The sequence below is a fragment of the Phasianus colchicus genome, chromosome 19, assembly GCF_987193195.1.
Source record: "Phasianus colchicus chromosome 19, bPhaCol1.hap1.1, whole genome shotgun sequence".
Lineage (NCBI taxonomy): Eukaryota > Metazoa > Chordata > Aves > Galliformes > Phasianidae > Phasianus > Phasianus colchicus.
The window spans coordinates 5,250,717-5,276,981 of NC_143454.1; the positions used below are offsets into that span (position 1 = coordinate 5,250,717).

General features: G+C 44.9%; 1 protein-coding gene across 2 annotated transcripts in view; it reads left to right on the top strand.

Moving 5' to 3' along the window:
* Positions 1 to 26,265, top strand: part of PAPPA (pappalysin 1) — a 345,861-nt gene that overhangs the window by 110,426 nt on the left and 209,170 nt on the right. For both annotated transcript variants that reach the window (XM_090121651.1, XM_090121650.1), the window contains one exon: positions 16,132 to 16,425. The gene's annotated coding sequence lies outside the window, so the exon portion shown is untranslated. The remainder of the gene's footprint in view (positions 1 to 16,131; positions 16,426 to 26,265) is intronic.

A 26,265-nucleotide genomic window follows, 5' to 3' on the forward strand; every position in this document is an offset into this window, starting at 1 on the left:
GGGAAGGTTACTGGATGTGCTTCTTTGGAGGTCTTTCAGAAAAGTTGATCTTCTGGGAGGGATGGTCTGGGAGGAAATATGCTGGGCTGCAGCTCTGGCCCTTATTTCTTGGTTTGTGATGGTAAGAGCATTTGAAGATAAGGCTGAATAAAGTGGCAAATGGATGAGTGGTGGTACTTTAGCCATGCTGTTTTTCAGAGAGATTAGGCTGTAGTAGCATCTAAATTCTTATAATGAAAGATTTTATTCATCCAGCACTCACACAAGGTGAGGAATGAAGTAGATGAAGTTTCATCAAGGCTATTCTAGACCATGTTTAAATTGAAACCTGCAGGCTGGGTGCCTGTTAGCTGAAATATCCTTCGTGTTCTGGGAGAGGTGTAGTGCCTGTCTCACCTGTAGTTATTTGGACTACAGACAGTTGGGAGTAATTGTTCCATATGATCTTAGTCTTCTTGGGCAGTTTGTTGCTGGTTCTCATGGTAAATTACTCTGACTTTTTTATACAAAGGTCCATAGGATTGGGATTCTCAAAGCAGATAAGAGCCACAGGTGTGTACAGCTTCCTGAGGCTGATGAACATTTCATTGCTGAAATGGGGGATAATTTGGGGTGTATTTCATTTTCTCCTCTTTCTTTCTAGACTGCAAGTAGAGGGATGTAAGTATTATCATATGCTGTTTGCATTTCATGCATGACTGCAGAAATGGGACATAAAGGTAGTTTAATGATCTTTGTAAGAACAAAAAACCCAAACTTTTCTACTCTTTCCCCACTAAAATGCCTTCCTGGCATTTCCTCAGGACCAGCCTCTGCTGGCTGCATGGGGAGGCTCTGCCAGGTGGGTCTGGGGCTGCTGTGGCCCTGTGTCATCCCACTCCCAAAATGCTGCAGTCCCTGTGAAGCCCATTGATTTCAGTTCCAGCACACTCAGACACAGCAAGGCTGCGGTTGCCACCCAGTGCCCGTAAGTCACTTTGGAACAGCAGTGTGAGGTATGCTGGGTACCTTTACGTTGGAAATTAAGTCATCTTGCTAGCAGTCACCCTTGTGTGAAACTGAGAGATGCAGAACCACAGAGTTGTTAAGGTCGGAAAATACCTCAACACACAGAACCACAGCAGGATGCAGGCAGGTAGCGGAGCGCCGGCTGTGCGGTGTCACTGGCTGTCCCCATGCCTGACCCCCAGCCAGCGTGAGCAGACCTGACCCTTTCCAGCTGCAGTGAGCGCTTCCCAAATTCCAGCCTTAAACCTGGGACTGAACAGAGCAATATCCAGAAAGCTTCTTGTTTGGAAGTGGTGTGTGGGGGGGGTGTTTGTGTGTGTTCAAGTGTGTTGTTTTTTTGCACAGCTGCATCATCCCAGATAAACTGCCCTAGCTAGAGATGCAGCCTGCATGGAGCACAGAGCCTGCAGCCAGCCCCTCCAAAATCCCACCTTCACTTTGCCTGGCGACAGAGCAGGTTAAAAGCCAAAGCTGCGTGTTATTTTCCCGCAGCGAATAGATTTGCTCTCCAATAAAGATATCAGGCGAGATATTCCCCTTCCCCGCACACGCTTTTTTCCTTTCCTTTGCAGATCCCTTCTTCTCACCCCTTTGCTACACACACACCATTTCTGCTGCGCTGTGAGTGGGGGAGATTTCTTGAACCGGGGGCCTCCTGCTTAATGCACTGAGGACTCAGCCAGGCCAAAAATGCCTGTAGCATATGGGGAAGGAAAGGGCCAGCAGTGAGCAAGCTTGGACAGATGTGCTAGAGAGGGAGCGTGGTGCTGGTGGGGGTGGAGAACGCGCTCCCCCCCCAAGCTCTCCCCCCAGCCGTGTCGGAGGGAGGCCAGTCAGGAAGAGCGGACCCTTTTTAGGACCCCAACAGTTAGGGAGAGCCCCCGAGGCATTTTTGGCCGGGAGGTTGCGCGCACACACGCGCACACACACACGGAACAGTTCAGCAGCAGTCCAATCCCAAGTGACATGGAGCTTTTTCTTAATTCAGAGCATATTTCAGGCTTCGGTTTAAGGGGAGAAAAAAAATAAAAAAAACAACAAACCGAGCAACCCATAAACCATAAAGAATCTATTGAAACAATTGTAAGGGGAAAAAATAGAATGTGGCTGCAGCCGGAGCTGTTAGGGAGATGCGGGGGGGGAGATGAAAAATAAAAGAAACAATTACCGTTTTTCCCCACAGACCTCAGATCAGCCTGGCAAAATACAGACCTGCGCGGGCTGCCTTCCAACACAGCGGACGTGTCTGCCCAGAAAGCAGAGCTGTCCTTGGGTGAGCTTATGGCTGAGCTGCTCTCTACCATGGATGCTGCTCTGCCCATTCATTTGCTTGTGCAAGGTAGCATCTCTCGTGTTTCTCAGTGCTGTTTGTCAAGTAGTTTAAAGCTGGATGGTCAGCAGTCTGTTGTTGTGTCAGTTCTCGCTGTGCACTCAGCTGGGAATCTCAAGACATATTGGGAGCAAGAGGCTTGCAAACTTTGCAGTGAGCTGAGGCCATCCGATGAGATCCACTTGCTAAATGCAGAACCAGACCAAAGTGTTCCAGTGATGTTCAGAGGGTGTCTGGCAGGGCTGGGAATGGGATCCCACCAGCCCCAATCCTCCTGCATTGAATCTCTCTGTAGTGTCATCTTTTCTTACAGCATTTCTTCAGTTCCGTGTCCTGTTAGCAAGTAGGAGTTGCACACCTGGACATTGGCACCTACACATGGAACAGTTGAGTTGGTTCTTGCCCTGATCTCTTTCAGTCTTTGCTCACAGGGGCAATTTTCCCCCATATACATGAAGCTTTTAGTACAGGTCAGTCGTTACTGCCAAAGACCTGCAGTGCAGGACGTGTCTCCTCGGTTAACATCTGTTTTTTTGGACCACATTACCTCAGTTTCTTCATGGGCTCACAGCTGATATAAAATGCTGAGAAATTATATCTGTGTTTGTTGTTTGGGTGTTTTGATTTTAAAAAAAATTTTTTTTTTTTTTTTCTTTAAACCCTGATGTCTGTTGTGATGCACTGAACTGGATTTGACTGAGTGGTACTCAGGCAGCGATGAACTTGCAACATTACTCCCAATTTACTGCAGAGAAGAGAGGTGGAAAAAGAGGTGAGGGTGTCTCATAAGAGGGGATCTTTGGCATCAGACCAACAGGAGCAATCAGCATTCAGGAGAAAAGATGCATCTGCACCGTAGGAGGCACCCTCTGGTCCTAGGGCACCATATTCACATGCTGGCTGTGGGTCACAGAAGTGTTGCTTTCACAGGTGGCACTGAGTGTTACCTCAGGATTTTGGTCTTTTTTTTTTCTGTCAGATAGGTCAAGAACAAAGGAAGCAGACAATGAAAAATGAATAGATCTACTATTGAGGACTTGAAATTGAGGGTGGAGGAAAGCTTATGCGCCTTTGACAATGAAGCAACGCATTGTCACCCAACGCTGATCATCCCCTTACCTCTACAGCTGTGTTCCCAGCTGTTCCTGGGATACTTCTCACCATGTTCTTACTGGTTTGCCATTCTGGCTCAGTATCTGATGCTCCATCAGGATTATCCATAGGCAAATAGGGAGATTTTGCACTGAAAGCAGTAGCAGTGTCCTTGGCTTTAGTGGCAGCCCTTTAGAACTAATACTGATCATTTCATCTAAAATTAAGCACTGGGTCTAATGGCTCTGCTTGAAGAATATTGATTCATCTCTGTAACACCTGAGGCAGTGAGATGCCTGGCATCCTTGAGGAGTGGTTATTGAGATCAAAAGGAGATGGCGTGACGATGCATCCTTTTCCAGGGAAGATAGGAGAGGCAGCCTCCAGACAAAGGTCATTTACTATGGGACGCTCTCTAGGGAATTTGAAAAGCTGGCAAGTGGGAGAGGAAGAAACCAAAGTGAAGGGTAGGAGATGTCTTTTCTTGTCCCTTGTAGAATCACAGAATTGCTTAAGTTGGAAAGACCTTAAATATCATCTAGTTCTAACCTCACTGCTGTAGGCTGCCGGCCCCCCAGCTCAGGCTGCCAGGGCCCATCCACAGCCTTGGGCACCTCCATGGATGGGCACCCATGGTTCTGGGCAGCAGTGCTGGGGCCTCACCACCCTCTGAGTAAAGAATTTCCTCCTAACACATAACCCAATTCTTCCCTCTTTAAATTTAAAGTCATTCCCCTGTGTCTTTACACTATCAGACCATATAAAAAGTCGCTCTCCCTCCTGTTTATAAGCTTCTTTCAAGCACTGGAATGCCGCAATGAGGTTTCCCCAGAGCTTTCTCCAAGCTGAACAGCCCAGTGCCTTATTTGATACAATAGGATGAGTTGTTATTTTTTACATTCTTCATTTCCTCACGCCTTTGAGCATTTTATGCTTCTTTTTGTAACTCCTTTTAAACCAAACCTGGACTACCTGCTAGTCCTCCTCACCTTTCAGTCTCTTTTTTTAAAGTTCCACTTTGTAGCCTTGGCTGGTGCAGGCTGCTTCCCTGTAAGAGCATCTCCATGTTCTCAGCATGTGGGCAGCTCCATGCTTCCTTGGCTTCCTTGCATAATCCCTCTTAGAGTTCTGTTTTGCTTTGCATCTGTTCCTTGTGTGGCACAAAATTTTACTTTGTCTTAATGAGCACTTGCTGAAAGTGCATTTTTTCATGGCAAAAACATGACTTTGGTAAGCAAGAGCTTATGGAAAGGGGCTGCCAGATATCTTTCCCCAAGTGCACTTAGTTTTCATCTATGGTCAGTGGAGGGAATGGTGAAGAGACCAAATAGGTTCAAAATGTTTAGAAAATAGCAAAGGAGCCAAAATCCAATGCCATAGCAGGTTAAGGGATGGCTTAGGGTTCTCTGGGCATGCATGTATCTGGATGTGCTGGTGAAATCAAAGAGCTGTAAGTTCAAGTGAGTGTTTACAGGCTCCCAAATTCAGTTAATTTATGACATGTTTAATGTGTTTTTACAAATGTTTGCTGTACTCAAGTAGTGACGATGCTTTATTTGGTCAGTAAAATTCCACCCTGCCTGCAGTACGCAAAGACCTGAATGTCACAAGGATGTTCTGTGTCTAAGGAAAAATATTCACTCTGATTTTAAACAGATATTCCAAATTCTTCTATTTTTTTTAAATAGAAACTTAAACCTGTCAGTGAAACCACCAGCAGGACTTTCCAATTCTCACTAACATTAAGGGATATTTCTGTTTTTTTCTGGTTTTCATTCTTTCTCTTTTCCTTTTATATTTTTTTTCACCCTCTTTCTTCAACATAGCAAAATTGGAAATTAGTGCTGGCTTCTGGCCATGGCTGCATCTATGAGGCCATTTAAAGTTATTGCTCTCCGCTCCCTGTGGGCTAGTAGGAATTTCAGCTGTGATCACAAGGAAAAAAAAAAAGCACAAATGCTAGAAATAATAATTAAAAAATCAGAATTTGTAGTTGTCTTTATGTACTTGGAGTCATGGGTGAAAAGTAGCCAATGCCACAAGGTGTCTTGTTGTGCTGAGATGGTGGGTTTACTTTGGGAAGGTTCATGCTCAAAGCTGTGGGAGCAGCTGCTCTGTGTAGGGTTTGGGCTTTTGGGTTCTGTCTGCCCCTATGTGTGCAGCAGGAGAGAGGAGCCAGGAAGGAATTTGCAGCTTCATCTGTATTCTAGTTGATAGTTTTGCAGATCATCTTGTGCAAGACCTGACCTGAGCGGGTCTTCTATTGTAAAAGCTTGGCTTGGGCTAGGATTGGGAAGGTGGACATAAGATTGGTTTGTATGGGCCCAGCATCTTAGTGAAAGGATTTGCTGTCTTAAAAAAAAATCCCTTTTTGGCTGCAAACAGGGAGACAAAGTCACTGCACACATACACAAACTGCTAACCTGCCTGCATGTACCAGTGGTTTTCTATGAGGGAATGGAAGAAAACCTTGAGCACACTCAAATTCAGTGAAAAGTTGAAGGACTTTTCAGTCTGTACCAAGAGACTGGGAGAGAGGGAGATGTTTTTCTTTCTCCTAGCACCAAGAATACAAACCATGTCCCACATCCATGAAACAGGTGAAGTGAAACTCTGAAATGAAATGAGTCACTGGAATGCTTTGGGTCCTTCAGATGTTTGCTACCCACAGCAGCTCTGGATTTTGATTCCTTTGAAAATTTCAGCTTTCCTCTCAGCTCTGAAGTGATCCCATCTGGTCACTGGTGGAGCTGTGGTCCTACCTGCCATTCCCTGACCTAAAGGCCCCCCAGCTCAGTGATGGCTCAGTAGTGATTTGTGCATTCCTGGTGTACAGGTGTGTAGCAGATGTGCCTCCCTGTCCCCATGTCTAGTTTCACATCTTTGGTTAACAGCAAATTGAGGACTGTAGTACTTTGGGACCACTTGTCCTACAGCTCCTTGCAGTGGCACATCCATTTATCAGATTACATTTCTCAGATTATTTTAAATGGATGCAGGCCCACGCTTCTCTGAGCAAAGGCCTTGCCGTACATTTCCAAATTTAGGAGAATCCTTTAAATTTCCACCCTTAAGTTTCCAGTTTCTCGCCTGGTATTTAGATTCTGCATAAGGAACTCCTTGCTTTCCTGTTTGTTGGGAAGGGTTAAAAAACAAATAGCAGCCTATGTTCTGGGGTGCCAAACTTTTTTCTTCTGCTCCGTCTCCTTTTGATTTAAAAGCTTTGTTTATCTCTCTGTAAAGTCACTGGCAGGCCATAAAGAGATATATTGCCTTGGTGCAGACAACACAGACTCCGCTCCTGGGAAAGCAATGGGCTGTGAAGCTGAGCGTGTGTGTGTGTGGGCCCGCTTGTAACTCAGGCTGGGTTCTCTTTTGGGAAGTTCCCAATGGACGCCGCCTGCAGCCGCTTTCGGCTCCTTGTAGGAGATGTGTGCATGAGTCCAGGAGGGTTGGTCAGGCTCTCGCTGCTTTTGATGTTCCCATAAAGCCATCACTCCAAGGCTTGGACTTGTAGTGCTATTGAACTCAGTCATAATACGGTGGATAAAGCACTCCCAACAGTTTTAGGATTTTTATAGAGAAATAATGTCATGTCAGAGCTCAGCTTGACTGGGCATTCCCTGTTTGGGCAGCTTGGGGCAGTGAAAGTCAACGTTCACAGCCACCACCATCACCTCAACCTGCGTGTATCCCTTTGCTGTGCTGTGCTTGCAGGCTGCCCACCCCCCAGCACATCCCTGCCTGCTCCTGCTGGCCTGAAAAGCGGGGAGGTGGAGTGGGTGAATTATTTCTGTCTGGTACTCAGACTGCAGAAGCTGCTTATTTAGCTGAGCAGAGGACACTTGGATTTAATCTTCAATGAAATTGACTCGTAATGTCCTTTTTGCTTATCGCCAGAGGAGGAATCTTCTAAAAAAGAGGGCAGAGCACCAAGTGCAGCTGAAGTACTGCCAGCGTAAAAGTTATTGATCCTGCAAGAGGAGATAAGGAGCTGCCTCCTTCCTCTTTTAATAGCAAGCCATGCTTTGTGGGAATTCCCTACTTGGAATCACAGATTTCCAGAAACCCATGTGTAGGTCGCGAGAATTGGGTTGGAAAGGAGCACACTCCTTTCTTCAAGAGGTTCCTCCACATGGACGTTCAGCATGAAAACCACAGATCAGTTCCATTCCACTGCTTTTCTCTACACATTAAGTGACACATACTGAGAGGAGGCCCCTGGAGATTAATGCTTTCTACATCTTTGGAACTAACAACGTATTGAGAGCATGGGCTCCCTGCTGGCCACTTCTCATCCCCAGAGCGTGCACCCACCCAGGATTTGTGCTGGTGACACAGGAGGGGATCCAGCCTTGCTGTTCTTCTGCAGCTCTGGGTCACTGTGCTTGAAAGGCCGTGAATCGCAGCCTCCATCTCAGCTGGTTTGCATGGAGAGAAATCATTAATACCTTTTTTACAGCGAGGGAAAATCTGAGAATTGCCAGCAAATCTGCAGGAAATTACTTTTCAAGTGACCGATGATATGACCTCTGATTTCCTAATGATCTAGGAAGAGTTCAAGCCCAAGTGCTTGTATATGCGGAATGCCAAATCCATATATACAAAGCATCATAATTACTGTCATGGAGATTTACAGTGCTTTACAAATCATTAATAATCATAATAATAATATTTACCATAACTCTTTCTGGCAGATTAATTGCAATTTTCTTTGACCATCCTCGAGCTACGTTTCTTACAACATCTTTCCCATTGGCACGAAGTACACAAAACACAGTATATTGATGGAAAGGGTGGCTTTATTTGCACGTGTTTATTTGAGACAAACTCAGCTATTTGCTGTTGAAGTGAAAGAATGAGCATCAATGAATCAGCACATCTTTTAGCACAGTGCTGAATACTGCTACATTTCGGTATGTCATTAGTGGGTGACGTGCTCCTAAATGGTTTGGGCAGGCAAGTGTGATTCTTGCTGCTCAGTTAAGGTACTGTTTGCAGTAATGGGTGTATCTGAGATGCTCGTTTGTACATTCAGGTGTATCTAAGGCAAATACTCATTCGAGTGAGAAGCTTTCATGTCTTTCACTCTTGCTTTGGCATGGAATATCCACAAATGATAAATGTCAAGTTTAGGTTAGACTGACTTCTGTAATTGATGGACTGAGCTGATGCCAATTCTTTATTCTTCTCTAAATACCATCAAGTTTATGAGCTTTGGAGAAAAGGAAAAAAAAAAAAAATGTTTTCCCATTTCCCTGCTCTCCTGCTCCTCACTGTATAAGAGTTGGAAGCAATTTTAGATGGGATGGAAAATAAATATAGACACACAACAATATTTTTTTAGTTTGAGATTTTGTACACTAGTGTGTTTTCTTGTCTTCTTATAAGACAGAAGTCTTTATGATGAGGTATTTTACTGTAGAAGCCTTATGAACTTTCCTGCCATTTTTTTTTTTGGACAACATGCACTGTTCCTGCCAATGTTATGGGTGTTGGTTCTTTTTATGAATTATTCTGTCTAGGTCTGGTTTTACCTATTACTAGAAATCTGGTATTAATAGACCCATATCCCATGGCTGATTCATTCATTTGAAAGAGCAGTTAAATTGTTCTTCATGCGTTTTGACATTGTTCTGTTATCTATTAAAAAAAAAAAAAAGTCAGGGAAAATTAACATTTTGTATTTTAGTTTCATGCCTCCCTTTTGTTTATTCATCCAAAGCACATTTTGGGTGTAAAATGATGATTCCACTTGCTGTGGTCGTACAGCCTTGGATGGGAAGAAATCATCTGCTTAATTGTTTGCAGGAATGCTACCCACTGGTCGATGGTTACAAACAATCTGGCTGGAAGATGCACCCCTCACATCTCTGGTTGTGTGCACCGCGAGCTGCAGTGAGCCCAAGCTGCAAAAACATGTAACTTTATATTGACACAGCGCTTCAAATGTATTCTGCAGTAATTTAGTCATTTGTCAGACCAACGTGGGCTTTAACTGCACTCTGGTTTGTGGCACTGGGCTCCCCACTGAGGTACAACAACCTGCTTGCTATGAAGACCTCCTCAGGATGGCAGACAGAAGTCCCAGACGCCCCTAACCTCAGCTTTATGTCTCATCTAATGTTCATCACTGCGAGAAACAATTACAAAGGCTTGTGTGCCATAATGCAAAACATCGAGCTGTGAGTGCCTGCTGACACGGAGGGAAATCGCCATAGTATTTTTCCCCCACGTGCCTGTCCTTCAATTTAATTTTGTAGTGGGTGTATCATAGGATTTTTTCAGGTTTCTAAAAAAAGACTTAAAGAATCTTTATAAAAGAAAGTGCCAAGCTAACTAAATATAAGAATCACTGCCAGTTCCCTCTTTAATACCCTTAAAACAAATGCAGATTTACAGGCACGTTGATACGAAAGCTGTACGCCAAAGGCCATCAGAACTAAAAACACATCTCAGAACATAAAACACGTAAAGTGGCTCTGGTGATTTGCAGGGTTTGATGTCTGGTGACAGAACACAGCTACACGATGCTGTTTAATCTATTTCTAATTCATGTCGTGCTCCGCAGCCCAGGCTGGGGGCTCCCATTGCATGCCCAGCAGCAGGCGGTGTGTTCTGTGGGTATTCCTTCATTCTCCATTCAGTGTAATTCCAGAGAGGTCATTGCATATGAGCACATTCTCCTTTCTCTGGTAAATTAGAGGGTTTCCCGTCCTTCAGAGACCACGAGGAGCTTTGTGCAGCACTTCAGGTATGGGAGCCTCCCAGCGTAGCCAAACCTTCGGGTTCCTTCCTATTTTCATACTGACACCTATGTCATCAATCCTATTACAGCAAAATTCCTCTAATCGGAAAATTCTGCTGGTGGAAAACCTGTCCTCATCCCCCTGAAAGTAAAAAAGGACCGTGGGGCTGTTTTTGTTGCTAGTGAATCATATCTGGTAGGAGTCGTTCCGCCACACCTCCGTGCTGCCCGGCCGCTTGCTTTGGCTGACGCAGGCTGGGAAGCCCAACACGCCTAATTGCTTCATTGTGGTGCTTCAGGAGGAAAGGAAAATAGCTATTACTGTGCGTGTGCTCCTGGGTTTTTTTCCCCTCTTGCTGTTGGATGTTTTGGTTACAAAACGCGTCCAGCGCTCTGTTTGTTTTCTTAACTTTCTATTGTGCAGGTGGAAGGCTGAGACTGGGTGTGTGCAGGTGGTGGGGATGGTTCGAAAGAGAAAACATTGGTTTAGGATAATGTCTTCATTTATAAAAAGAGAGCAAAACTTGCTAGTTTTCCTCCTGATCCTTCTGGAAGGTAAGATGGCAGCACAGCTCCATTCCTGGAAAGCACATTGCAGCTATAGGCTCGATGCCTGCGAGCTTTCATCTCATCTTCAGCTCCATAACAGTTAATGGAGATTTGACTTTTAGCATTACTGAGTATTTGTTTACCCATTTGGCTGTAGATGTAAATATGGACTTTAATGGTCATTCTCTGGCTGAGATAAAGCTCCATAAATTCAGGCACTACCTGTAAAGAAGCTGCTCTTCCATAAGGCTATTCTGAGAAAAATGCACCAAAAAAAAAAAAAAAAAAAGCCCAGCTCCAGTAAACTGAGATCAGACCTATTACTGGAGATATCTAGAAATTTATGACTGGAAAAGGTATTAGGTTGTGACCTGCTGTTCTCCTGCTGCTGAGGCTCCAACGGTGATTAGGAAGAAGTGATTTCATTGCCATATGAAGGCTTCTACCCTCATTCCTGTTGCTTTTTTTTTTCCTCATTGAGGAGTAGAACACGGTATTCAGGGCTGAGGGGAAAAAACTCCTCGTGCACATGCACACCAAGCATTATCACTGCCAGCTCCTTGTCTTCAAAGCCCCTGCCTGCAGCTCCCTCTGACTAAGTCCACTTAATTCCCCACCTAAGAGAAAAAAGGAGAGTTCAGAAGTTCAGGGAACTTTCTGCAAACCACACGCCTGTGGTTGTCTGGGCTGCAGGGTGAAGGGTTAGGCTGAATGGATCGGTGTGCTGGCACCGGTCACAGCCCCACAACATTTCCTTTTGAGGCAGCAAATGACCTAAGGGATGGAAAGCATCCCACGTGGCTGGGGGGCTTGGAAATGTCCCCTCGTATGTTACCTTGGGAGCTGTGCTGTGTTTGGAAGCCTTGTCCCAAGTGCTGGGAATGTTCAGTGTAAGATTGTGTATTCATGGCCTCGGCAGTCTCATATAGTGCTGTATTGCATCCCCCTTTCCTTCCCACTTGTTAATATTTGTAGTCTCCTATGAAGCTTAAAGCACATACAACATTTAAAGTTTATCACATTTATAGATCGCTACAGTAGCAGGAGAATCAAGCTGATGAAAGGATTGGGTGGCTGCCCTGAATTAATACGACCATAATTTAATTCATTTCCACTCGTTGCTGCATACAAAACCTTTCCCTCCTCCGGCAGCACCCTTGGGGCAGGCAGTGCAGAGGGCTCAGCGCTGGGTGCTGAGCAGGAGGATGGCTGGTGTCCTCATGGGGGGCAGTGGGAGGTCTTGGGAAGGGTGTTTGGAGCTTGGCAAGTGAATAGGAGAATCAGAGGTGTAGGTGAAACAAGGAGTTTTAAAGCAGGCTCTCTGCTGCAATCTGAATGTGAGATACTTCTTTTTTCCTTGAAAATTTCCATAGCTTGCTCCCAGAGATTATCTTATAGGCTGGTCTTTTCCATTTATCACCATATAGCTTTTCATTCTTCCTTCTTTGCCCTTGCCATTCCCTGGAGAAACTGTGTTAGGAGAATACTTCTTGTAGTTATATCTCTATATAAAGTGCACTGAAATGCATTTGATTGCAATTCTTATTTTTTTAATTTGTTTCATCTCCTTCTCCCATCTGTTCTGGTCATTTCAGCCAAGAAGGAAGGATCATTGAGTGCTCTATAGCTTTTCCTTTGGAAGCCTGTGGGGTGAGGAGGCAGCTCTGGACCTGCCAGTGCTCAGGGTGAGGAGCTGGAGGGGAGAGCAGCGATTGGAGTGGGAGCAAAGCACTCTGGGCTTTCTGATGGGCTTTGTCACTGAGTCCAAGAAAATATTACAGCACAAATCCATGTAGCAGCCAGCTTATACTTCTGACCTTTTCATATTCTCCTCACAAGCTGGGTATGACACTGTTTTCTGTGTACAAACTTTGACAGCTCTCTCTATTGACTAGAGAGCTATAGAAAGTAATATGACAATAACAAAATAAGTGACAATCATATTGCTTTTCTTAAACCTGAATCCATGCATCCCATGCTAGGGTTTCTGTAGCATCTGAGTGCTCATAAGCTAAGGGATGGGCTTGTTCTAGGATGTGGAAAATTCAGTGAAAAACAAGGCACTAAGGAAAGTAATAGCTGGAGATGGTTGAATGGTGAGCACTGTTCTTCATGGACCTGTCCTGAACTCATGCCCCAGCACAGCTGGAAGACTGGTGTTGTGCTTGGAGTAAGCATAAAACCAAAGCTGAAGCCACTTGTGCTCGTTAAAGAGCCCAGGGCAGCTCTCACCCTGCTGTGTGAGCCCTGCTCAGACACCCATCGCCGCCAGGCTCCTCTGGGTTCATTGCAGCCATTTTTATGGGTTACAGCTTAGTTAGGAGGCTCCCTGCGTCACTTTCTTCCTCCTTTTAGTCTGTGGAGTCAGAGTACATCTAAATTAAGTTGCTGCTCTAACTTGCTTTCTGAAATGTTTTTATTCCTCTACTAAGTGTACAAGAAGTCTGGAGAGATTAGTCTTGTGATTCAGGCTGAGTATCTAAAATTAAGTGATGTTTACATCCCCATTCTCGAAGCATGTCCTGCATCCTCATTCAGATGAGACCTGCCCTGTCCCTTCCTCCTAGGTTGCTGTGTCATGTTAAAGCATTTCCAAGGTGGCTGCATGGCCCATTGTGATCTTCCATGCTTCTGTGAATACCCAGATGTGGATGGGGGTAGTAAAACTCATTTTATTTGAGGGAACTCACACCCACAAAATACTGCCTTAAGTAAGAGAAATGTTTGTAAAGCCTTGTGCATGCCAAAGGACAAAGAAATGCACACAGCTGAGAAAAATCATCCTCCCCTTCCCTCAGGTAATGCACATTCTGCAGCTACTACCCTTTGAATGAGGGCTGGATGAAAAGTTAAGTGGATGAGAGCAGAACTGCGATACCTAGAACTGCTCCCAACAAGGTGAGGGCTGGGTGATGGGCTCTGCAGGGGCAGATCAGTCTGGAGTCCAGCAGGGAACACACGTGCTGTGTTGGGCAGGGAGCATGGCATGGCATGGGGCATCAGCCTGCTTGAAAGACAGCTCCTCTGACTCATCAGCCAAAAGCAAAATGAGCTGGATGTATTTAAAGCAAAGCTCTATTTTAAAAATTAATGATCTGCAAGAGAGAGAGGAGAAACGGCTTCTCTGTAATGCAGAAAAAGGCCCTGATGACCACAGCCTGGGTCCCTTTCCAGATGATGTCATCATTCGACTAAATAATAAATTTTTAACGACGTGGAAAAAAAAAAAAAAAGAAAAAGAAAAAGAAGGAAATAAAAAAAAAAAAAAAAGAGGGGGACTCTGTTTCAATGAGTAAAAGTAGCTGGTGGCAACAGGGCCTAAGGAAAATATATGGTTGGGTGAGGTTTCTGCCCTGTGTAATTAGATTATCCTGAGTGTAGGAGTGCGCTGCAAAAGGCACATTGAAATGCCAGTAATTGAGTGCTCTGTGTCTTCCCCTGCCACATACCCATGCAGAGTGGAAAACTGGGGAACTTGGAATATATATAAGGCAGAGGGGCATTCTATAAACAGGGTTGCTAATAATAGGCAGTTCAGATTAGAAGGGAAAATACAGGCTCTCATCAGCCCCGAGACCAGGGGATGTTTCCCCTCAAAAATAACAGGCAGAGAACTACTGAAATGGATTTGTGTTTGGTGTACAAATGTATGCAGTGCATTACCAGTACAGTACCCACAGTGACTCTTTAGTGCAGCCTGAATTACTACAAACACAGTCACGTTTAAATGTGCTCAGTTTTGTTTCGGAGCTGCCCTCTGGCACTGCTGTGTGAGGTGGGCTTGGTGTTGGGGTTGTGGCACCAGTGTGGACTGAAGGATTTGGGTTTTAGCACTTTGTGCTTGGGAACAGGCAGCCCTTGGGTGTTTTCCATGGGATTTCGGCTGGAATTTTTATGGAAAAAAAAGGAAAAAAAAACCCAAAGCAAACTATACCTAATAATGGGTGGGATATCAGAATGTATCTGATAGGGTTTTATTCTGTATTTTAAGTGATCTGATGTTCAGATCTGATTCTGGGCTTCGGGTCCTGAGCACTGCATGTTCTTGTACAGATAGATGGTCCTCTCCATGAGGAGCCTGCAAGCTAAACAGACCAGGTGGCACCAGTTCTCATGTGATGGTCAAAGGATCAGTTGTCCAAAAGTTAAAAAGAAAATCATGCCAAAGCTATGGACCTATACTGTTTCTTGAATCTCAGTCTTGCTTTTTTTTTCTCCCAACCAAAGGTATTAACCCCAACCAAAGGTTTCACCAACCTCAGCTATCTGGACCTCAGACCCTAAAAGAAACAGATGTTTTTCATGAGGTTTGGGGTTTTGTAACAGGAGATTTCCATGGGTTTAATACCCAAATCTACACCTGTTCCTCAAACTATAAGGGATAGATTTATGTCATGCAGTGTAGTGGGCTGATCCTAACACCCTTGTCGTGAGACAGATTTACTGTAGCTGTCAAGACAGATTTGCTGTAAGAAGTCAATACCTCTCAGCCTGCCGGTGCCTTAAGGAGAAAAGGACTGGGTGTTTAATCCTGTAAATATTTTATTCTTGCTCTGCTATACAAACCTTGCATGGCCTCTCCCAACCAACTTCTATTATGCTCCAGTTTCTCATGAGTAAAATGGGGACAACAACATTTTTGAGAGAGGAAAGGATAAGGCTGATGAAGAAAGGAGACTTCTGACCAGGAAGGTGGAAAAATGTGTCTTTTCTGTGCTTTTGTGTTAAAATCTTTTTTTTTCTCTTTTTTTTCCATTGTTTTCATTAAATAATTGTTTTAATTTCCTTATTCCTGGTACAAAGAGATGCCCCTTTTTGATGCTCTTCAGCCTCTGAATCTCTCGGACTCTCTTGTGCTACTACTATTCCCTTAGTAAGGGAAAATTCAGGTTGGAAGAATTTGTTGGGTTTGAGAGTGACTTTCACAGGGCCCAGAAGAGTTGCTGGCATCAGCAAGATTGACTGAGGTGTTTTTGGAGTGGAAAGGCAGAGGAAGAAGGTGTACATTCAGTCTTGACTGTTGAGTGCTCCATGTCCTCTGTGAGAAAAGGGGATGTTGCTGCAGTCACATTTGGGTTTTTCTTTTCCAGGCTCAAATCCCCAATCACTAATGTGTCCCTTGCATTCCCCTATTTCTCCAGCATAATCCAGTCACTGGATTTTTTGGTGGCTTAAACTCTCTCATCCACCTCAGTCTGCCTCAGTCTTAACCACAACGCAGATTTCACCAGTGCAGCACACACTTAACAGGCTCTTTTTTGTTATTAGCTCACCTGGATTTTGCTATGGATGGGCAACTGATTAAATGTTGGCTCTGATTGCGTGCTGTGTCTTTGTTTCTGGTATGGACTTAATTTCTGCAAGGCACTCGAAGTAAACATGCACATCTTGTCTTTTTGTACAGAGCCGGTTCAGCAGAGAGATGAGCCATGTGGATAGAAGGACCGAGCTGGCAGCAAAACCTGACTGTATGGGCTGACCCTGTTCACTGCAAACAGCCCACGCTGGTGGGATGGCTGGAGGCACCCCAAGCGTGCTGCACTGTGTGCAGTGGGGTTGCATTGCCAGAATGCTGGATGCAGAGGTGGGAGAAAAGTGGAGGAGCTGCCAGGAATTGCCCAGATGTACGATGTGTGCACGGAGGAAACACGAGCCATTGCACCAGCAGTTGAGGAGTGCACCAGGCCTTCTCTGAAATGTGAGTTATACCGTTTCTGAAAACTGCATGTAGCAAGAAATGACTGGGAGGCCAGCGATTCATTCTGGGTTAATGTAAAGGTACCAGAGGGGCTAATATAAAGGAAGAAAATTGATACTGGCTTTGCAGTGCTTGTGGTGCAAAAATGCGTACGGATGTTTCCAGGGAAAGAGTGGAACAATCCAATGCGATATTAAAAACAAAATATACCCACCCAACAACAAACAAACAGCCATGGGGACCTAGGGGCTGGTAACAGTGTCTGGATATGTGTAAATCAGTGCAGACTGCAGGTATGTGCTTACTGTCGTACGTTCCGTTGGAGCTGAAAGGAAAGAGCCCTTCTGAGATGGCAGATATCATATGAGAAAACGTTGTGTGAGTTGTAGCACTGTGATTATTGTGTCAAACGTACTCTGGTGTGCAGCCATTGGAGTTGCATGGATATGACCCTGTGGGATGAACACTCTGGGGAAATTAAAACTAGCTGTAAAAGCTATATATAGTTGAAAAGGCTATGGTAACATTTTATACAATATAAGCCATGTTCTGTTCTTTACAGAAACCCATATCTGTAAAAAAGCAATTAGAAGTGCTTCCCTGAAAAAAAAAAAAAAGAAAAAAAAAAGCAATTGAATGCAGTGAATGAACTGCAGGAATTGTACAGTTTCCAGAAAATGGTGGTAGTGAAGCATTTGTGGGATCCATAAAGTCACCATAAATTCCTAACTGAATATGGATTCACTCTCCAACTCTAAAACCACAAGATTTATTTCCTGCTGGCAGGGGAGGTGCAGCTCGCAGAGCTAGATGTGTCTCAAGGATGCCAGCAGGTGGTGGAAGCTCCAGCATGTTCCCTGTGTGCCGTGTTCCCAACACCGCGTTGACTGGCTGTGTCCTTCCAGGGTGGGAGGACAGGCTTGGGATTGCACTGAAAAGCTTTGTGTGCTTTCAATGCCTGTGGCTGTGTACGGGTAGGGAGGTTTACCTGCATGCAATATGTCCTGTTGGAAGAGAGCAGTGTGGTGGGTGCAGTGCGGAAGATGTGGTTTGGGATCAGCTGCTGACTTTGAAGACATTGAGCTCTTTCCTGTCTCCATGTGCAGTGGGGATGCTTTTTGAAATCCCATGAGCTCTTTTCTGACAGTGAAGTTGTGTGTGGGTGATTCACGTGTTTTGTGGTATATGCAATAAAGAATGCTTTGCTTCCTTTCCATGAAATTTCCCTTGTCCCCCAGACTGTGGCTGTTGGACATGTGCTTTAGGCAGTAGGTTTTGCTGTGGCCAATGGCCATTTGTTTTGGTGTGTTTTTCCTCTCTTTGTTCGCCTTGATCTGTTCCTCTGGTCTGCTTCAGCACAGTACACTTCAGACCCACATCTTTTATTCCCATGCGATGCTGCTCTTACCACTGAGTGTAAGGTGCACACCAGCTCAGGCCCCACAGCTTAGAGCTGCAGCCTGCAGTTGTGCTGGGAACATGCACAGAGACATTGATTTGGGGTTAGAAAATAGGAAGCGAAGTCACGATGTCAGATAGGACAAAGTAAGGCAGGGCAATAAAGACCGAGAGGAGCTGCACTGAAATGGAGAACTCTGTGGCTGCAGAAACTTGTAATTATTTGGGCTCTGTCAGAGATGAATGGCTGTGTCTCTTTCCAGAGTCATCTGCATAGCTGGGTAAATGTGATTGCATTGATTTAGCGCGTCTTCAAGAGTCTTTTTACAACCACAGGAGCTAGAAATGTCTTTTGTTGTTGTTGCTTTTTTTAATGAAAGCTGACGTTCTGGAGCACAAGTCAGCAGGAAGTGGGGTAAGTTTATTGGCTGTTTTGGTGGGGCCTGGAGGATAATTCTTCCTTTCTCCTGTCTTTTGTCTGCTCAGACTGTAAATTCATTGGAGCGCGGACTGCTTTCTACTGTGTGTCTTTATAGCACTTGCTTCAATGGATCTGCACTCTCAGCTAAATCCCCTAAGGCTTAACAAAATATAAATTAGGATAATGGTATAATATGTTATATGTTAAATGGTTGCGGGAGGTGGTTTATTTACACAAGTTATCACCTTAAAAAATCGACAACAGAAAGTCCTTCTGAACTCCTGCTGAGAGTATTTTGCTCTGTGGCAAAACCTGTGCGTTATCCTATGCTATGGAGAGGAGAGGGCGGCTGGATGGTGGCTGTGCCCTGCTTTAGGGGACAGCACATGGGCTGTGTTCAGACCTCCCAACTTCTTGAAGCTCTGTTTGCTGTTACCAATGGGGAATTACTCCCTGCAGTTCCTTTGTGCAGACTTCAGTGGTTGTGCTGTGTTGCACAGTCCCGTGGGCAAAGCCTTGTTACCCAAGAGCATCGATCTCCTGGAAGGACCAAAAAAAGTTCTTCCTCCTTCACCCCTTGTGCCAAGGAATCCTCAGTGCACTCCCTGTTTGTTTTGTTAAGAGAGAATGTCATGCTACACTGGACAGATGTGGCAAAGCAGAACACAGCAGAGCTGTGGTAAGCCTAATGTGCTGTCATGCTGGTGGGGGATTTGTATCATTCCTTTCTATAGGTGAAAAAAATGACATGAGTGGCCAGACTGTAGGACACAGACTGTTGTGCATGTGTAGGAGCTCAGAAAAAGTATGTGGAGTATGTGTGCCCTGAAAATCCAGCACACATTTGCTCGTCTGTGTTGTGTGCAAAATGTTGCCTGCTATCACTGCACTGGTTCTGCCTGCTGTGTGTCCCTAGAGGTGTTTTGCTCAGGGCGGTGCTGAGACCTGTGGGTCTAAGCATACTGCAAGTCATGGAAACTGGTCTCTAGCTCCTGTTTTTAGTGTTGAGCCCAGCAGCAGCAGAACTTTCTTTGCAAAGCTACTTTGAGGGGCCTGCTGGCAGTATCACCGAGCCATTTGGAGGCATCTTTGTGCAGAAGCAGTGCTGAGCAGCTTTGAAGTTGGCAAATGGTATTTCCCCAGAAGAGCCCTGTGTGCAGGCTGCTTGGTGCAGTGATGCAGTCTTTCTCCATTGTCTTTCTCCTCTTCCTTTGTGAAGAGATGCTGCTTGGACCTCCCATATCCTTACCCTCTCCTTGATATCTCCTGGAGGCCAGCACAGCCCTGCCTCCACTGCAGCGCCGTTACATTCAACATCTGTATGCCTGCATTTCCCAGGGCCCGCTGCTGTCATGCTTCACCCTGGCTTTCCTTCCTCCAGAGCAGCCAGCACTGCTCAGACCTGAGAGCCCCCACAGCCCAGCAGTTTTGTGCAAGCTGGGCTGAGGCCATGGGGGGAGGCAGGAGCAGGCGCTGCTGTCAGCTCTGTGCCAGTGACAGCACCACGACTTTACTCACTGCAGATTAATGTGGGAGAAGGTCCTCGCCGACAACCCCTGCAAAACAGCTCAGCTTCAAGTGGAATTACAGTGGTCCTTTTAGATAAGTGTATTTTTTGCCAGCTGATCTACAACAGCACTCCCAGTGGTGGGGAAAGCTGAGACTATTACTGTAAATACAAAAGGGAAGACATACTTGGCATCCCTTTACATTAGAGCTGGCTCAGAAGAACGCCTGCGTAGCTGTTCCGCTGCCAAGATGGATTGTAGTCAGATAGTACACATTGCAAAGGAACCGGAGCACACACTGAGATCTGTTGGCTTTTTTTTTCAACAATAGTTTATTTGTGTTTCAAAGGGATAGTTACAGGAATCCAGATCAATATGCTTGTCCAGAACTGTGCCTTCCTATTTCAGGGCCTGGATGAATAAGAGGTTACTTGAGTTCACATGCATATGGAGGATCGGTGCTGGCGGTAATGCGTCCTCCCAGGCTTCTCATTACTTTTCTCTTTTGAAAGGAAACGTGAAATAGCTGCAAAACTGAAGTCAACGTTGTTCTGGTTGCTGAAGTTTTATTCTTTTCCAGCAATGTCTGCATGGTACTCTGTTGTTCAGAGCTCTTCATGAACGCCCTGCCCGGGTCATGTCACAACAGGAGACAGTGGTGGCTGAGCACCCCATTCCAGCATGCTTTATTGGGCCCTGGTTGGACCTTTCTCGATGCATGTCCTGAGGATTGCAGAATCATTAAGGCTGGAAAAGACCTCCAAGATGACTGAGTCCAACACCAACCCATCCCACCATCCCACTGACCATGTCCCTCAGTGCCACATCTCCACCTTCCTTCAGCACCTTCAGGGACAGTGACTGCAGCACCTCCCTCGGCAGCCTGTGCCAATGCGTTACCACTCATTCTGAGAAGAAATTTTTCCTAATATCCAACCGTGCTGGGGTTCAGAAGGAAACAAGCACTTCTAAGACAGAAGAAAGATTGTTTCAATGAATTTTTAATGTACCGCTTCAAAGAAAAAATGTTCAGCATTTCCCAGCCCCAAATTTTGAAACCATCAATATTTTTTTCAGGAGTCCAGCATTCTGTCCCTTTTGTTGGGATGAGAAAAATGGTTGAACGAATGGAGTTAGTTGCATGGGACTAAAGATCTGTTTTCTGCTTGGATATCTTGCAGAAATCTTTTGAAAAGTTAGTTCAGACAACAATTTGTAAGTGTTTGAGAATTAGACTTGTAATTACTTTGAAAATCTGCTGTTACATTCTGTATTTTCTCTGCTCTTTCTAAGGGACACAAGCAAAACAGGATTTTGAATAGAGGTACCCAGATGTTCTGTGTGAGAGTAAGATATTTTCCACTCTGGATTCATCAGTCCTGATTTACAGCAAGCAATACATTTCTGACATTTTAAGCAAGCATGCACAACTGCTGTACCTGGGTTTTTGAGGTTAAAATTGTGTCCATGACTTGAGCATACACGGTATCTTGCTGATGATGAATTATGCTGCTCATACTTTGAATGGTGCCACTGCATTTTTTGTGAAGCGTAGACTCAACAAAGTATATCAGCAGACGGAGCCAGTTTCTTTTGAATTTCAACCTACAACAACTTTCACAATGCAGACTGGTCTATGTCAATCCAAGGGGCTATCTTGAGGAGTGTGTTCCAATGCAGCAGCACTTCAGAGTTCAAATTCTGGTGTCACTTGGCACATTTTTAACGTCTCTTGCTTTTGTGATGACATCCTGTTACATGAAGAATTTTGGCTGGTGCATGGTGTTCTCCTTTCAACTGTTTTGCATAGCTGAGGAAGACACCATCCTGTCTAAATCAATGCAGTTTGCAGCAGCGTGTCTGCCCTTTGCTGTGAGAAGGGCTTCTTTAGTCTTGGCTCCCTTCTGTCCTTTTTCTCCTTCCCCATGTGTTTGTGCATTGCCCAGCACGAGAGGCAGGCGGTCGTTGGGGGTGGCAGTGCTGCAGCAGCAGTGAGCATGAGAAAGGAGCTGGGGATCTCACATTGAATTGCATTAGAAGGTGAAGACTGCGAAAAAGATGTGTGTTATCTTCTGTGGGCCACTGCTGTTTGGATTTTCTCACCTGAGTTGATGGGATGAGGGGAACAGGGCAGATTCCTTCTGGACACCCCAACATATGAGGGGAAGAAATGACCTTGTGGTCTTGAAAGAAGCAAAGCAAGATTTCTGCCTTGAGGAAATGCATGGATGGGGAACCAGGCATGACTGTGGAGTGTATTTCAGGAGACGAGCTCCTTGCAGATCCTGGTCCTCTTAAAAAGAAACTTTCCATGTGCTTCTATCCCTGGAAGCAGAGGACTGGTCCCCCACTGCTGGGATGAGAGGGGCAGTGCAAACACCCTGGAAGATGCTTGCTCAATCCTCCCTGACCTCAGCCAGGACTCAGAGTTCCTTGCTGTCCTGAGCACAGTAGAATGCTCTGCACAGACATCGCTTTGCAGATAACTGGCTGGGAAAGGATTTCTTCAGGGCTTATACTCCACCTCCACCCACACTTGCAGTCCCAGAGTCACCAATGAAAGTTTAAAAATACTCTGCCAAATGTTTGCTCAGTTAAACTGTTGGGCCTTTTTGTATTTAACCCCTGTTTTGATTGCTGATTGTTTTCCCATCTTCCCTTGACGAAGTTTCTCTTCCGGGGGTGATCCATAGGAGCTGGATGTGTAGGAGACTCCTACAGAACCTGCCAATGGCAGCAGTCACCTTGCAAGTACTCCCATTCAATGCTTTTCTCTGCACACTTTTCTGATCTGGGAGATTTATGTGACTCTTTTTGATGGGAATCAAGTCAGGGTTGGGTTTCAACATCTCTTGAAGAGAGAGAATGCAGAGCACAGACTGCATTGCAGGGAAAATCACCCAGCACATCACATGCCTGCTCAGTTCTTCGTCTTACTTTGTTCTTAATGTTCTCTGATTCTGTTCAGGAGTAAAATTGCTGGCTGTAAGGCAGAGAAGTCTTGTTTATGTGTAATAAGATATCAACTTTGGCTTCTGTTGTGTTTTTTTTTGTGTGTGTGTGTGTGTATGCATTGCACAATTTTTGGAAGAACCACTGGGCTTCCACATATGTTGTATCTGCAGCATGATGCCTGCACCAGGTCTGCCTGGACTCCTGGTTAAAGGTGAGCAGAAGGAGGGCAGGCTGCACCTCCAGGCTCAGCTTCAGCCACTAAACCTCCAGGGGCTGGGGAGGATGTGCTCCCAGCCCCAGTGGCACCATTATGTGGAGAGTCATGGCCTGTCCCAGCAGTGGGTCCCCCAACACCGGCACAGGGAATATGCTAACTTTGATGTACAGTCAGCACTTCTTGTAAGAAGTCTATAGCCTCTTTATTTATCAGGATTTTCAATGTGTGCGTGGCTGGGGAGGAATTAAAGCAACAGATTTATTCCTCCAGGAGGTGGGTTCATCCTGCTTCTGGCAGGGGCAGGCAGTGGGGAGGGTGAGCAGTGTCTGAGCGGGCAGGCAGCACACTGCCAGCTGCATCCAGATGAGTTTCACCTTAGCAGGTCTGCTCCTCAGAATCCCAAGAGAGCTCCCAAACAAATTACCAATTACATTTTATGCTTTAATTAAACAGAAAGGTGAGCATACTCTCTAGTTTCGCTGTGAGCCAGTGTTAAATAGTCTCTTGAGTGATTACAGACCCAGCAAAGCAGAGCGATGCTCACTGCCTTCCTTCACGTATCTATCCTTTACTACAAAGCCTCCCATGTGAGTGGTGGGTTTGGTGTCCTCCTAACCTGCCCTGGAGAAGCTTTGAGGCTTGGGGATGGTATGTAGAACTTTGAGCATCTGTTTAAGTCAAAGGTACCCATACTGTTAATAGCTGGCTGAGTGATGCTCAAAATCCAACAGCATCTGGGCCCTGAGTGTAAGACCTGATATTAAAGCAAGGAGTGTTACCCAAAATTTGTGCCACAGAGGGAAGCATTGGCAAGATGACAGGAGCCCAAAGGTTGTGCTTCATTTGCATGTGTATTTGCATAATTGCAAATGGATGAGATGCACATTAATAATCACACTTACATCTTTATCATTCTCAATAAGTACAGAGAAATTTTCTTGCTCTTGGAGTTCATCAGTAATAAAAACCTGCAGTGTCCTCATTCTGTAAATGCAGGGAATTAGGGACACCTTGGGAGGGACATGTTTTATTATTCTGTTGGATGCGTCTACCCTTAAATCCCTAGTCCATAAAATTCAGCTGTGGATCTGCTCTGGGCAAGAAAATTGACTGTGAAGGGAAAAGGGCAGCTTGTATACTAGTGGGGATATTTCAAGGAACCTGAAAAAGCTGGCATCAGGATCCTGCTGAGTTCTGGTGGAAGTTCCATGGACACTGGCTTTGTTCAAAGCCTCAGCAAAATCCAATGGGGCATGACCAAAGATGAGTGCTCCTCTTTTGGCATGTTCTGCTGTGCAAGGAGTTGGTGGGACTGCTTTAAAGGGCTGTGTCTGATGGAGCTGAGTGTTGTAGATGTATAGTCTGATAATGTCCCGTCGTGAAGAATTTCCTTCTCCTGTAAACAGAACAGAAAAGGGGTTGAATAGGGAATGCAGAAACAGGACTATGCATACCAGAAAAAAAAAAAAAAAAGAAAAAGAAAAAGCTCCTTTCTTTGCCAGTTTGCCCTTTTTTAACCTTATCAACTAAATTTCCTCTCCCTCTCAAGCTTATATTTACTATGCAAAGTTGTTCTTTCTGATACCACTCTTCTGCGTTATCCATGATGGTGTTACCTAATTGCTGAAAATCACAGTGCTTTCAGGATGGAGAATGACAGATTTCTGCAAGTGATGGAATGACGCAGTTATCTGTTGCAGGAGGGACACAACTGTGATGGTCTCCATTTTATGGCTCAACTGTGTTCCAGCCTGGAAAATCTGGCTTTGCTCAAGTAATTCTACAATGTTTTTGTTACAGTTGGCCAGAAAAGGAGAATTCAATTCAACAAAAAACATTTTTTGAGTTTCTAATGTTTGTTTTCATTTTTTCTCAGATTTAAAACTTTTAACATTTTTCAGGATGGGGGAGGTGAGAAGATGTGCTTACATCCCTCCCAAACCATCACCATCCAGCGGCTTGGATTGAGATGATTCAGATGCAGAGTCCTCCTTTTCTTTACTCAGGCATTGAATAAAATCCAGGCTTCCTACATGTAGGTGGGTACCTCAGTCATCTCAAGAGGGCATTCTGGAATGTATTCTTGAAGCGCTTCTTGATTTCCTTCTGTAACAACAGTGTGACTGAAATTTATCACCTCAGTGTTTGGTTCAACAACACAGCTTCTTCTCAGAAAGGCAAATGAAGGCAACAGAGATCATTGCTCTTGTTCCTTCATCTTCTCTGATGGTTGTGCTCTAATTATGGAATATTATCTTAATTGATAAAGTCAAGGGTAGGTTATGTACTTACTGCCGCAGCATCTCACTCTGATGTCTCTCATGGGATGTTGGCTCCAGAATTTTCTCAGTGAAGAAGAAATCTTCATTAATTTGTCCAAGGAAACAAAAGGAATGAAGGAGGGCACAACACATTTGCCACTGCTGTTCTGCATGATGGGAGTCCCGTGATTCTGCAGTAAACAACGTGATGTTTCAGCCACCTGCTTTGCTTGGGCAGGATGAACTCATTGCAGGTGATTGCAGTTCTGCTGTATGGCTGCTGAGGGATCTGGGAAGCTGCTGAGTGCTTGCACAGTTTTGTCTACACTTCTATTTCAGACGTCTTTAAATGTTTCTAAACTATTCAAGTAGGAGACTACATTTTTTATGTTGTTCTGTGATTCTGAGACTCAGCGGACATTGACTGGCTTCTCTAGAGCAGAAATCTCATGTTCTTCTTCAGTAGGTTTTCATTTTACCCTTCAAATAATGTTTTTGTCCTCAGAGTCATTGTGGCTTCTGTGCTTTCTTTGAAACTGTATTGATCATGTAATTAACATCACATCTGCCTGCCTTGGGAATCTCGCAAGATTGAGACCTAGGCTTTCTTGGCTGGTTTCAGAAACCTCAGTCTGTCCTTCATTTTAATCTCAACTCCCAACCTGATTCTCGCTTTTGGTTACAGATCTTGCTGCCTGTGCTCCTAGGAGTCCTCAGTGATGCAGAACGCAGTCAGCCCACTAAAATGAGATGGCTGTCAGTCCCAAACTGTGTTAATTTCAGTCCTTCATTGCAACTCTCTCCTTTCAGTGGTGGTATACCCAGGCCCAGAGGAAGACGAGGAGAATCACTTTGCAGATACATGGAGATGCAGTCCCTTCCAGCAAGGCAGTGGGAATGATTTGAGTACTTTTTATGTAAAGGTATAAATCCGATGGAAGAAATAATGATCATTTACTGTTCAAACCATTATTGGTTCCCTTTAAGTTGGCAGTGAATAATGCCAGAGGTGCTTCATAAAAAAGACATGTTGGAAATATGTCGGGCTAATTGATTAAGTAGTCAATCAGCAGTAGTAAT